Here is a 14012-nt window from a genome sequence, read left to right on the forward strand (position 1 = left end):
TGAAGTGTTTGTTCTATATTTTATACTGGGCTTGGGATCCTGTCTCTTTCTGACAAATGACTTGTTAACATATTGTTTCTGAAGTGCAATTTGCATTTCGATGAACCAGGGAATAGGCATTGTGTGTAGATTAGGAATAATTTATATCTAATTAATAATGGACGGCCTTTTCCCTCTCTCCCGGCGGAGATTTTCTTTTGCATAATATGAGAAGAGCCAAACTATTCCCGGATGGTGACTAGAGAGAGCCAATAACAAGGGAAACATTTAAATTGGTGGCAATTGCTGGTTTAACTCATTGACTGCTTAACATTCTCCCATCTTCAGCTGGCAAAAGGGCGTTTGATGTTAACAGAGACACTTGGATTACAAGGCAACTGTTTAATGATTAAATGATGCTGAGTAGGCTAGCAGTTGACTTTTAACTATGATTACATTGCAGTTTGTTGTTGTTATGTGCACTGAAGTCTTCCCTGATTTATTGCAATCCTATCCAAGGTGCTTTTTTTCTTTTTGCAATAATTATTGACGGCTGAGCAGGGATTCAAACCATGTTCTCTGGAATCCTATCCCTGTACCCAACTAATCATACTATGCTGGTTTGAAACCTTTACTTTGGTTTTAAAACATTCCCATGAGGACTTAAAGATTCTGGAAATTGTTATCTAAAAAAGGAACTTTTCCAAGATCTGAACAAACCTTAATAAGATGCACCTTAGATGTAGTAAGGGAGGTATCCTCTGCTGTAGCAAAGAACACCACTATTAATATGATTTCTGTCTTGGTCAGACCACACCTGGAATACTGTGTCCAATTCTGGACACCACAGTTGAAGGGAGATGTTGACAAGCTGGAATGTGTCCAGAGGAGGGCGACTAAAATGATCAGGGGTCTGGAGAACAAGCCCCATGAGGAGCGGCTTAAAGAACTGGGCATGTTTAGCCTGCAGAAGAGAAGGCTGAGAGGAGACATGATAGCTGTGTATAAATATGTGAGGGGAATTCATAGGGAGGAGGAAGCAAGCGTGTTTTCTGCTGCCCTGGAGACTAGGACACAGAACAATGGCTTTAAACTACAGGAAAGGAGATTCCACTTGAACATTTGGAAGAACTTCCTCACTGTGAGAGCTGTTAAGCAGTGGAACTCTCTGCCTCTGAGTGTGGTGGAGGCTCCTTCTTTGGAGGCTTTTAAGCAGAGGCTGGATGGCCATCTTTTGGGAGTGCTTTGAATGCGATTTTCCTGCTTCTTGGCAGGAGGTTGGACTGGATGGCCCAGGAGGTCTCTTCGAACTCTATGATTCTATGACATTGATATTATATTTTTGGCTACTTTGCAATATTTAAAAAAACCTCCAAGAAATAAATCAATCCTTGGAAATGTTACACATATAATTATTTTTTTTTTAAATGGCCATTGGTGTCACATACATAGTGAAATCTGAAACTGCAAGGCACTGTTTGCCAAACCATGCATGACAGAGAAACTCAGCCATTGTTGTATATATTACTGACCACTTTATAGCTTCCGATAAAATAGTTGCTTTTTACCCCGGTGCTTGTAAAAAGTTTTTATTTCTCCACGCTGAGGAATGATTTTGTTGTTGCACAAATGACATGCTATTTCTCCCTTTCATGACAACTGTTGAGTGTGGCTTCATCCAGCAACAGTTCTACAATGGGTAATAAATACAAACATTTAAAAATGAGATGATATTTCTAAGAAATGAAAAAGAGAAAGCAAGATATTAAACCTGTGTCACTTCTTGCTTATTATTGCCATTGACGTAGGTGTACATTTGAGAAAGTGAATCCCTCTGGCCAGATAAAGAATATTGCTTTAATTGAGGTCTGGTCTAATATCCAAGGCCAAGTGAGAGGTTTTGTTAGCGCCATGAGTGTCATTCAGTTTCTGGTAAAACCACTGACTTCCCCATAATTGCCATTGAACTGGGCTCTATCTCGGTCCTCTCCACAGCTGTGCCTTCGCAAAGGCTCTTTTCTAGCTAAGTCAAAATGAGCTATGCAGCTTAAGTTGCAATCTGTGTCCACTTGGCACAGGGTCGTGTAAAAGTCAGTGGGATTTACTTCTGAGTAAAGATGCCTAGGATCTTGCTGAAAAGGCATGCTGGATTTTGAAAGCTTAATTTCCTCTTGACTCCTTGTGATGTTTCTACAAACAGCAGGCGGCAAAAAAAGAAAAGAATTCTGAATGTAGAGGTGTGGAGGAAAACCACAATTGTAAATAGAATGAGAAACACATTTTAAGAAAGCTTATCTTCATTAGGTCATTATTATGAGATGGTCTGGTAGTCTCTCTAAGACAGGGGTCCCCAAACTAAGGCTCGGGAGCCAAATGTGTCCCTCCAAGGTCATTTACCAGGCCACTGCCCTAAACTTTAGACTTAGGGTCGCCCTAAATCTGAAACAACTTGAAGGAACAAAACAACAACAATCCTAATAAACTTGACTAGCTCATCAACAAAGAGAAGGCCCACGTTTCCCATTGAAAGCTTATGTTGGTGAAAATTGTTCACAATTTTAAATTTTATATTGTTCTTACATGAATTTTTTCACACTACCAATGAGATATGTGCAGTGTGTATAGGAATTTGTTCATTTTTTTTTCAAACTATAGTCCAGCCCCTCATAATCTGGGGGACCGTGAACCAGCCCTCTGCTTTAAAAGTTTGAAGACCCCTGTTCTAAGTGTACAAATTGGTTGGAATGGAAAGACACATTTGGTGTATTTCTTTTAACTGAGAACAACATACAGTAGTGTGGTTCCAGGCCATTACCACCCCCACCCAATGGAAACCAAAATCTGTCCAGTTATATGTAGTGGTATAGTAAAATGGTATCCCTTATGTATAATGACAAAATCAAGACGTACTTTTAGGTGGGGTTTAAAAAAATTAAATCAATTGATGGTTGAATCCATCGATGCTGAGTCAGTGCATATGGAGGGCAGACTGTAACGAAATTTGGACAGCTCTGTGATGGGAAGGGAAATTATTAAAACCAGATAAAAATGTGGCACACTGTTGGTAAACTACAACTTACTCCTTTGCTTCTTGTTGATGAATTCGCCAATTCCTCTTGTACTTTTTTTAGTTGGAGAATTTGGATAACAGCAAAAAAGCTATGGGAAAATATCTAGACGTTTGCCTGCTGCTCCCATTACTCTCACCTGACAGGAAATGGCTAGATTTCTACAGCTGAAGAAAAATGTATTTGGGGGGCGGGTGGTTGCGACCACACTTCTGTCGCGTAACTTCTCCAAATATAACATTCTAGCAATGAATTATAATTTTTTTTAAAAAAACACAAAGAAACCTGCTGTCAATCAACAGCAACAAAAATATATATTATGATAACATTTCATTTTCTCTGAAAGAACAATAAAATAAATACACAATTGTTTCATTTGGTAAATGCAGTCATGTAACCTCTTGGGCTCTGTTTTCCAACAGCAGGAAATGGTCAAAACTCTCAACTGGAATGCATCCAGTACTGCCTAGCTGAAGCAGTCCCTTCACTGCACTGTAATCTTGAGAGACCAGCAAGGGCTACCTGTCCTACCTTCCCCTATGAACCATCTCGGAGATTAGGATAGTCTGGGGAGGCCCTGCTCTCAGTCCCACCTCCTTCACAGGCGCGATTGGTAGGAATGAGAGATAGAGCCTTCTCAGTGGTGGCCTCTTGGCTGTGAAACTCCCCCCCCCCCAGTGATATTAGATCATCCCCCTCTCTCCTGATATTCAGAAAAAAAGTAAAAACATGGTTCTGGGATCAAGCCTTCAGAGAATAATCACAGTATAAAAGATTGAATTGGAATTATGTGCAATGACTACCGGAATGGCCTGGATTATGATTGCGGATAGTGTGGTTTTAAATTGTGGTGGTAATGTTTTAAAGGTTTTAATGTATTTCAATTTTTGAAGTGTTATTTATTGCTTATTTAATTGTATAGTTTTTTTCTGTTTTAATAATATGTTTATTATACTGTTATGTAATGCACTTGCTGTTCTTATGATTGGAAACCGCCCTGAGACCCTTCTGAGAGATAGGGCGGTATATAAATAAAGTTTTATATTATTATTATTATTATTATTATTATTATTATTATTATTATTATTATCATCATCATCATCATCATCATCATCTTAATTTTAATTTTAAATGTTTACTTTCATTGTATATTGTTTTAAGGCATTTAATTGTTTCCTATATGTAAGATGCCTTGAGTCCCCTTTGGAGTTGAGAAAGGCGGGATATAAATATAGTAAATAAATAAATACATAAAGTAAGGGCTACCTTTTTGCCATGTGTTCAGTATTGCTGTTATGTGCCTTCAAGTCAAGAAAACCCTATGACAATGCTATCATAGGATTTTCTTGGTAAGATTCTCCAGAGGTTTCTCCTCTAAGGCTGACAGAGTGTGACTTGCTCAAGATCACCTTGTGGGTTTCCATGGCTGAACTGGGATTCGAGCCACAGTCTCCTGGAATTCTAGTCCAACACTTAAACTGCTTCACCACACTGGCTTATGTTCAATACCCAAGGTAGGCAATGAATGGGGTTCTGGTCACATTCCACTGCTTTCCTAGTTTTTTACTTTTGAACTGACATTCTGTCTGGGATGGAAAATTGCCCAGAGCTTAATCAGACTTTTTCCTGAGGTTGTGAACATGTAAGTATAGGGCAGGTTTTTAATGCATGCAACATTTCATTTGAACTGTCAGAAGTTTTTCATGGAAAATGCTGTACCGCTTGGCAGAGTTGATGTCAGTTCTGGGTTACATGTCTGTTTCAGAATGTGGCAGCTTCACAGTTTCTTTAGATCACAGGGTTAAATTGATCCTTTTCAGAGCAATGGCAGAAGAAGAAGGGGGGAAAACCTGTTTTGCCTACAGCTGGCAATTTATAGGTTCTTATTAATCTGACACATCCTTTTACCCAATCACCGGATCCTACATCCTGATATATCCTTACTTACTCTAGGGAGTATGAATCTTGACTATGCCAGCTGTGATTTTAAAGGCATTGCATGAATTACTCATACCATGAGAGTAACGTTGCACATAAAAATGCAAATACACAATGAAAATACATGTGCAAAGATGCAATACTGTACTTTTTTGGCTGGATCATGTAAGAAGTGGTTGGTGATGATTTAGATGTCAGTGGGACTACAGGTTTTAGACCTTGGACCACACAACTTGCTGCCCTCCAGGTGTTTTGGACTTCAGCTCTGAGAATTCCTGACCATTGAACAAGCTGGCTAGGGCTTCTGGGATTTGGGGGCCCAAACACCTGGAGAGCCTCAGGTTATCCAGGCCTGTTTTATACTAAATTTTAGAGAAGTTGTCCAAGGTTCTGAATCCTCAATAACTCCTTCAAAGTTGGCACTAGAGTCCAGAGATGATTCACCACCCCACTTACATCTGAATCATCCCCAGCTATTTATATCATTATGTTTCTCTTAACTAGAGATTAATAGTTCCATTCTATCTTATTAAAATTATCAGGAATATATAGGCTTGCATCAAAAAAATTTATCCATGTTTTAGTCTCTACAGCAGTGGTTATCAACCTGTGGGTCCCCAGGTGCTTTGGCCTATACCTCCCAGAAATCCCAGCCAGTTTACCAGTTCTTAGGATTTCTGGGAGTTGAAGGCCAAAAACATCTGGGGACCCCAGGTTGAGAACCACTGGTGTAGAAGGGTGTTCTTTTGAATGTCTTTTACTACAAAAACCATATAATTCGACAATGCAAAATGAACTAAAAAATAGTGGGGTTTGCAAGGTTGGAAAAATGTACATGAAACTGTAATTTCACCTCCCTTTCTTTGCCATTGCCATCAGTTGTTTGATGATTGAAGCAATTGCAACAGCAATTATTCTCCTGGCTGCTGATATGCTAATATGCTCGTTTTCCTCTTGACTTAGGGATTACACTATTGCCTTGATTTAGACTTGGCTTCAAAATGAAATCTATGGAACTATCATGAAGCAATAAGATGACAGTTGTTATCCAGACTCCTATCTGGATTTATAAACATAAAAGCCTTCCAACATGCACTACTATGATCATGATAATAAGTAATTCAATTTCTGCAAATGCCTCTACTTTTGCATCCTATGAACAGGGTGGTAGCATAAGAGTGTATTAATCTTCTAGTCCATCCTGTCCCAGTTTTATCCCAGTTTCTCCTTTTTCCTATGTGCATATTTGGATACATTTTGTATGTATTTCCCTAATGTGTACATCTTTTGGCTTTCTCCCACTGACTAAAGGACATTTGTGTGCATTTTTTCAAAAAGATGAATGTTTTTCAAATATATGCATGCTTTTCCGTTCATTTTTTTCTTCATCAAAAACATTGTTGTTGCTGCTGCTGTGTGCTTTCTGAGTTATGGTGACCCTAAAGTCAACCGATTGAAGCATTTTCTGGGACTGGAAGTGGGTGACTTGCCCAAGGTCACTTACTGGCTTTCCATGACCAAGCAAGCTATTGAACCCTTTTCTAACCCAGTGCTGAAATCACTACATCACATTGGCTCTCTAAATCAAAAACCACCTCACAAAGCTTTCAAATATTCAAGAAAGATATTGTCAAACTGGAATATGTCTAAAAAAGAGGGAGCAAGATGATCTGGAAATGAAGCCTAATGAGGGAACAAGTTAAGGAGATGACATGTTTAACTTGGAAAAAATTGAGAGGTGGCATAGATATCTGAAGGGATGTTATGTAAAGATGTAACAGGATTATTTTCTGCTGCTTCAAAAAATAGAAGAGAAACCAATGGATTCACATTCCAAGGAAAAAAATCAACCTAAACATTAGAAAGAATGTTTGATAGTAGGAGCTGTCCAACAGTGGAATAGATTGGGGTTGTTGTATGTCTTTCGGGCTGTGTGGCCATGTTCCAGAAGTATTCTCTCCTGACGTTTCACCCACATCTATGGCACACATCCTCAGAGGTTGTGAGGTATGGATAAACTAAGTAAGGAAAGGAAAGAATATATATCTGTGTAGAGTCCAGGGTGTGGCAAGAGTCCTTTGTCACTGGGAAGCCAGCATTAATGTTTCAGTTAATCACCCTAATTAGCATTGGAAAGGTTTTTGTCTCTTGCCTAGGGGCATCCTTTGTTCAGTCATTAGCTGTCCTCTGCCCTCAGAGTGTTGGTTCCCACCTACTGTTTTGATTTTAGAGTTTTTTAATACTGGTAGCCAGATTTTGTTCATTTTCATGGTTTCTTCCTTTCTGTTGAAGTTGTCCACGTGCTTGTGGATTTCAATGGCTTCTCTGTGTAGTCTGACATGATAGTTGTTTGAATGGTCAAGCATTTCTGTGTTCTCAAATAATATACTGTGTCCAGGCTGGTTCATCAAGTGCTCTGCTATGGCTGATTTCTCTGGTTGAATTAGTCTGCAGTGCCTTTCATGTTCTTTGACTCTTGTTTGGGCGCTGTGTTTGGTGGTCCCTATGTATACTTGTCCACAGCTGCATGGTATCCGGTAGACTCCTGCAGAGGAGAGAGGATCCCTCTTGTCCTTCGCTGACCGTAACATTTGTTGGATTTTCTTTGTGTGTCTGTAGATAGTTTGTAGGAATAGATTTGTAGTGGAATAGATTTGAAGCTGGTGGGCTTCCATCTTTGGAGGTCTTTAAACAGAAGTTGAATGGGCACCATTTAATAATGCTTTCATTGTGTATACCTGCATGGCAGAGGCAAAGGGATCTTGTAGCACCTTTGGGACCAACTGGGAGAAAAAAGTTGGTAGTTTTTGTAAACTTATGTTTATTCTATCAGATGCATAGAGTGAATTTCCTATCATACCTATATAGCTATGAATTAGAGGATTGTATATGTGTAAAGCAATAGAAATGCAAAACTTATGGATATGTTTATGAGGAGACATGTTCAGTTTTAAAGATAGTCACTAGGAAACAAGAAACATGTTGCCTAAAGCCAAGGTGAGTATATAACCATATGAATGGTGGAAGTTTTTGTTGGAATGTAATGTGATGCTGGTTAGAAACCAGAAAAATCTGATAAACTGAATAAGAGGGCCATTATGAAGTTCGAGCATTAACTAGTGTTATAATATGTGTAGTGCAGTGGTTCTCAACCTGGGGTCCCCAGATGTTTTTGGCCTTCCACTCCTAGAACTCCTAACAGCTGGTAAACTGGCTGGGAATTCTGGGAGTTGTAGGCCAAAAACATCTGGGGGCCCCAGGTTGAGAACCACTGGTGCAGTGTGTCAGAAAACTATTGTCTCTGTCAAAGCCACAATTTAAGGATAAAAGTTTGTTTCTGTCAATGGATTATGCTAGCTAGGACTTATGGAGCTGAAGTCTAAAGGAAGTGGAAATGGAGAGTTTGAGAAATATTTGACTTCCAATGTTTACCTTGGTTTACCATACAGTTGATAATATTGGTGTTTGTGTATGAATCCAGTCCATAATTCTTCTTCACATCTTTCTATCCACTATTTTTGACCACAGTACCACTGTGCATTAATGTATATGTTTTTGTTCCTTTGAACTTTCAGGTGAGAGAAGAGACTGTGTTAATGAAAACAACAACACAGCATGCATGTAGCAATCTAGAGCACACACAAGAATAATTAACAACATAATAGGTCTACTGCAAGCTGCATTTCATTCAGCTTGTAAACCATTTTGAGCTCCTTGGGTGAAAAGATTCTTTATAGCAAGTGCCAAATGTGATTATTATCAGCAGTATCCTTCAAACTGCAATTAGATGATTGAAGGACAAGCAGAGGTAATGTCATTTACAGGAAACTATTCTTAGCTGACTCTCGTTAATGCTTCCTCTTTTAAAATATGTTAACTGAATTAAATGAACCATTTATGGGAACAATCAAGTCATTCTGATTATTATTTTTTAAACAAACGGAATTCTTCAAAGATAAATGTTTGTATTTTCAAGGAGGAAACTGTTAGCCATAGCAGATATGGAATTATGATCTTCACAAAGGTTAAGTTTAAACTCTGCACAGACAAGTGGTTTCTCACAATGGGGTTACATTTTTTAGCAATCTGCTTGCTGATTGGATGGGTTGGGTGAAGAGGTTTGCGACCCGTTCTACCATTAGAAAGTAAGCCAGCCAACTCATATCCAGAACTGGAAATCTATCAAAGGGCAGAAAATCACTGCTTATTTAATTTACTTTTGACTATATTACATTGCCAATGATTGCTAGTGGGAATCTCCTTTCTTGTAGTTTGAATACTTGCTCCATGTATTAGTCCCTGGAGCAGCAGGAAAAAAGCTTGTTTCTACATGACATCCTTTCAAATCTTTGAACATTGCTATCTTGTCTCATCTTAACCTTCTGTTCTCCAACCCAAGCATATCCAGCTCCCTAAGATGCTTCTCATAGAACTCGACTTCCAGACTTTTAACCCTCCTGTCGCCACTGCCTTTATCCCAGACCCGCCTTGTAGGAACTAGGGAGAGGGCCTTTTCTGCTGTGGCCCCCCGTTTATGGAACTCATTGCCCATTGAAATCAGGCAAGCCCCCACTCTTTCAGACTTTAGGAAAGATCTAAAAACATGGCTCTTCCGATGTGCTTTCGGAGAGTAACTGTTACATGCTTTTGTTACGCCCCCATTATTTATCCTCTAGACTGTCTGCTATCTTTTCCTAGTTCCCTGTGGTTTTATTCTTATCCTTTTTCTTATCCTTTTCTCACCCCGAGTTTTAACTGAGTGTCAGTGCGGCCTGCCCTGTTATACTGCTCTTTGGATTTTGTGTTGTACTGTATATGATTCTTTATTGTATTGTTGTAATTGTATTATGATATGTTGTTTTTATATTGTGTTATATTGTATTTTTCCCGGGCATGGCCCCATGTAAGCCGCCCCGAGTCCCCATTGGGGAGATGGTGGCGGGGTATAAATAAAGTTTTATTATTATTATTATTATTATTTTGATCATCCTTCTCTGGATACATTTGATCTTGTCAATATTGTTCTTGAATTGTGGTATCATGTATGATTCCATCACATGTTGTGTTTTAAATCAAGTTGACTTCTTGTACTTATTATGTTGATTTAGCTTAACCCTTGGTTTTGGTTGTTTATAAATTGTATCGTGTTTATTTTATTCTTTGTTCTGCATGATTGTTGTTATTTGTTGGGCATTGACTGCTTGCCATTTTTATTATTTTTGTAAACTGCCCTGAATCCCTTCAGGGAGAGAGGGCGGGTTATAAATTAAGTTTTATTATTATTCAGATATAGCAGAATAACCTAGGCTCAGCATGAAGACAATAATAATAGACCTCAAAGAAGTCAGCCTTGACTCAAACCTATAGATAGATAGATAGATAGATAGATAGATAGATAGATAGATAGATAGATAGATAGATGATAGATAGATAGGATCATGGTGGATATATGCTTATATCGTTAATTTCCCAGAATTAGGGTTCCAGCAGAAATACAAACATCTTCAGAGAATATAAACATTTACTTCATTGGTTGGGAAAGTTACTTTTTTGGAGAATTCCCAGAAATCTCCCACCAACATGAGTTTTTATCATGGTCTTGAGAGTAAACCAAAGAAGTACTTAATGACATTCCAGAGTACTAGCCTTTAATTCAATAGGCAACCCTATCTCTTGCAGTACTTGCCAAGGGCAAGAGTGAGTCTCTGCTTAGGTCCTCTGCTCCAGCCCTACAATTTGGGCAACAGTCCCTGCTGTTGATTGACTAAAAAGGTTGCTTTGCTTTGGTTAGAAAGTTGTATCTCTTCTGGCTGATGCAATTTCATCCAATCCCATGAAATGATGAGTTTATGTTCACATGTCTACTTGCAACACAGCTTATGGTTCCAAGTACCATTTGTCATCATAACTATACAAACATTTTCTAGCATCACTACTACCAGCACAGTCTATCATAGTATGAATAAGAAAGAAAAATGTATGATTGACCAATACAATACTGAGAAGCCTTCTGTCTCAGTAGGACACTCACTTCCTCTTCTCTATTTCTTCTGGTTGTCCCTGCACATTTACCAATCTTTTAATTCCATTTTGCAATATTTACTATAGATTCGTTTCCATGCTTTGTCTGCTCTTCATTATTAATAAAGAGAGAGCGAGACCCATAAGTCCTGTACCTTCTTACTCAATCCTCTTCAGATGATTGACTTGTGTGAGACCACGATGGCATCTTGTCACATCTCCTTTACTGCTCTCAAGGTCTTAAGATAATGAGGTCAGTTCCTGAACTCCAGGCCAGACCTGAAGGATTGGCAATTGTCTTGGATAGCCTTATTTTTATCTCTTCCATAAACTATTCAAATGGTGTGATAGAGATTGTCACTTGTGAATGTAAAACCTGTTCAGAGATTAAATTGGTGAAGAAGGAATTAGTTATGACAAAGACAATTTGGAAGATAATGAATTTTGTCCTGTACAGCCCCAGGAGAAGAAATGCAGTACTGACTTGAGAAAAGTTACACTTTAGAAGAAATGGGGAGTGTTCGTAGATGTACATCAGCTTCAATCCTATTATTACTCCCAACTAAAGATGGTCTAAAGGAATTAGAGTATGTGTGTATCTACACTAAGGGATTAATGCAGTTTGACACACCTTAACTTGGCTCAATACTATGGAATCCTAGGAGTTGTAGTTTGATGAGGCACCGGTAGTTAAAGTGGTGTCAAACTGTATATAGATTTTATTTATTTATTTTTTATTTCCATCATTTCTACCCCACCCTTCTCACCCTAGATACCATCCTACATGTGTTAGCACCAACATGTATATAAGGACAGGTACATAGGACATACAAACATACTTATGACACACACACAATAGTATGGCTGCTAAATGTACATGATAGCAATGGAAGGAAAACATTTCAAGCATGGTAATACAAACCAAGTTTGAAATATTTTGCTACCCTACTATCATGCATTTTAGAAGCTGTACTGTAAACAACATATGTATACTATATGTATGTTTGTATCTTCTATGAAGTCTTATGTATGTTGATTGATGACTGCTAATAAATACCAGGCTAAATTTCAGAGGAAGGAACTGGGAAAAACACCTCTGAGTATTTGTTGCCTAAGAAAACCCAAATGAATTCATGGATAAGATAATACATATATACAGAAAAAGAATACAAACCAAATAAATAAATAAATAAACATACAACATAACATATTCTTAACTATGGTATTCAAATGGCTATTGTTAAAAGACAACAAAGACTGGATCAACACTGCCCTACATCCTAAAACCTGATCCCAGATAATCTGTTTATCCCATATTATCTGGTATTGTAGGTTTATATAATCCAGTTCAAAGCAGATAATCTGGGATCAGATTCTGGGATATAGGGCAATGTAGATCCAGTCATAGTAACCCAAGTCTATTGCATTTAACAGTGTACCTACAACAAACAGGACATGGTTAGACATTGCTAGAAACATGAGCTAGATTTTTTGAATTCTCTGCTCATAAATGTATCATTTTATTAAAATAACACTTTATATAAGGAATAGTTATTAATAGCATTGCAATAACAAGCAATTATAGTTCAAATATAAAACTATAATATGAAAGCAATCATTTTCCCAAAGACAGGAACTGAGTAAGTAATAAAAGCTATGATTACCCATGCAAAATTACCTTAGAATACTTTGTGTATATTCTTATCATAGCTATTGTACAAAGCTTTATAATTAAAAACTATAATTTTCTGTACTTTGTTCTTAATGCCTTTGTTCACTTGCTGGAACACAGCACAACAGATGACTGGGGATTTAAATACAGTATGTGGGCAAAACAATAAATTTTCATGGTTTTCAGTTTAAACTGTGTGGAAAAAATTGGCTTTTCTAAACGTAATTGGAAAATCACTTTGCATGTAAAATATACTGGTTAGGTAAACCATCATAAATGTAAGTTTTGTATCAAAATATTAGTGTCATCATTTAAAAAAACCCCAAAACTACAAGCTGTTTCCCTTTCCTTTTCTTTTCCTATAAAAATAACAACAACTGAAAACATAGTGAAAACAACTATTCTAGTAAAGTGAATTTAAAAGAAATGAGGGAAGGTGACTCTATTCAGCTCCTTTTCATATAATTCAAGATACATATCTTATATAAAGTTAATGCACCTTTTAATACACCCCATTTTACCATATTTATAGACCTAATAATGTAGAAGGTCACAAAGGGAATACTTACTCCCGAAAAGGCCCATGAAAACCACACCAGTTGCTATAAACTAGAATGAAAGGAGACAGAATGTACTGCTGTCTTGTCCTCCCTTTTTCTTTCTCCATTTTCATCTTTTGTGAAGTAGACATATTCTCTATGGAAAGAAGTGTGAGGTCTGTTGAGAGTTTATACCTCCCTGCTGGTGGAACTAGGGGAAAAAAACAAAACAAATATTAGATCCCAGTATAGAGGAAATAGTGGTTCATAGGGCTTTTTGCACAAAGCAGACAAACTAGCATTATAACTGGACCCCCACCTTTCATGACAGTCTCAATCACATAATATTGTATGTATCCCCTTGCCATTCTGCCCCCATCCTATAATTATTTTGGTCCTGCTGTTGGTGGGTAAAATTATTTCAATAAAACCCATCAATAGCTCTAAATTCCACAAAACTCTAGCCACCTGCCTTAGTGCAATGGTTCTCTTCCACAATTGTGAAATCAGAAGCTGGGATTTCCTCCTCCCTTCCCCACTATTCCCAAGATACCTCTTTTCCTTTTATTTTACATTTTAAAGTTATATTTGATTTTTAGTTTTGTTTTTCAAAGCTGGTCTAAGGACAAATGGTAATATGGGAAGGTGGAGTTACAAGAGTAGATGGAAGTCCAATCATTGGACCACAGATTGGCAAACTGGAGAATTGGCATGATTGTTCTATTAAAGAGAAATGTAGTATCAGAAGTGTTCAATGATAGGCCCCATCTACACTGCCATATAATCCAGTTTCTG

At 37.8% G+C, this 14012-nt stretch overlaps 1 long non-coding RNA gene across 1 annotated transcript; it reads right to left on the reverse strand.

Annotated features, from left to right (window-relative positions):
* Positions 1-10611: 10611 nt before the first annotated feature.
* On the reverse strand, positions 10612-13744 carry LOC134296583 (uncharacterized). The gene is made up of 2 exons (XR_010003380.1): positions 13248-13744; positions 10612-11382 (listed from the first exon to the last, which is right to left on the reverse strand). It is a non-coding gene; the product is annotated as an uncharacterized LOC134296583 (long non-coding RNA).
* Between the last annotated feature and the right edge of the window lie 268 nt (positions 13745-14012).

This window comes from Anolis carolinensis, chromosome 2, assembly GCF_035594765.1.
Source record: "Anolis carolinensis isolate JA03-04 chromosome 2, rAnoCar3.1.pri, whole genome shotgun sequence".
NCBI classification, from domain to species: Eukaryota; Metazoa; Chordata; class Lepidosauria; order Squamata; family Dactyloidae; genus Anolis; species Anolis carolinensis.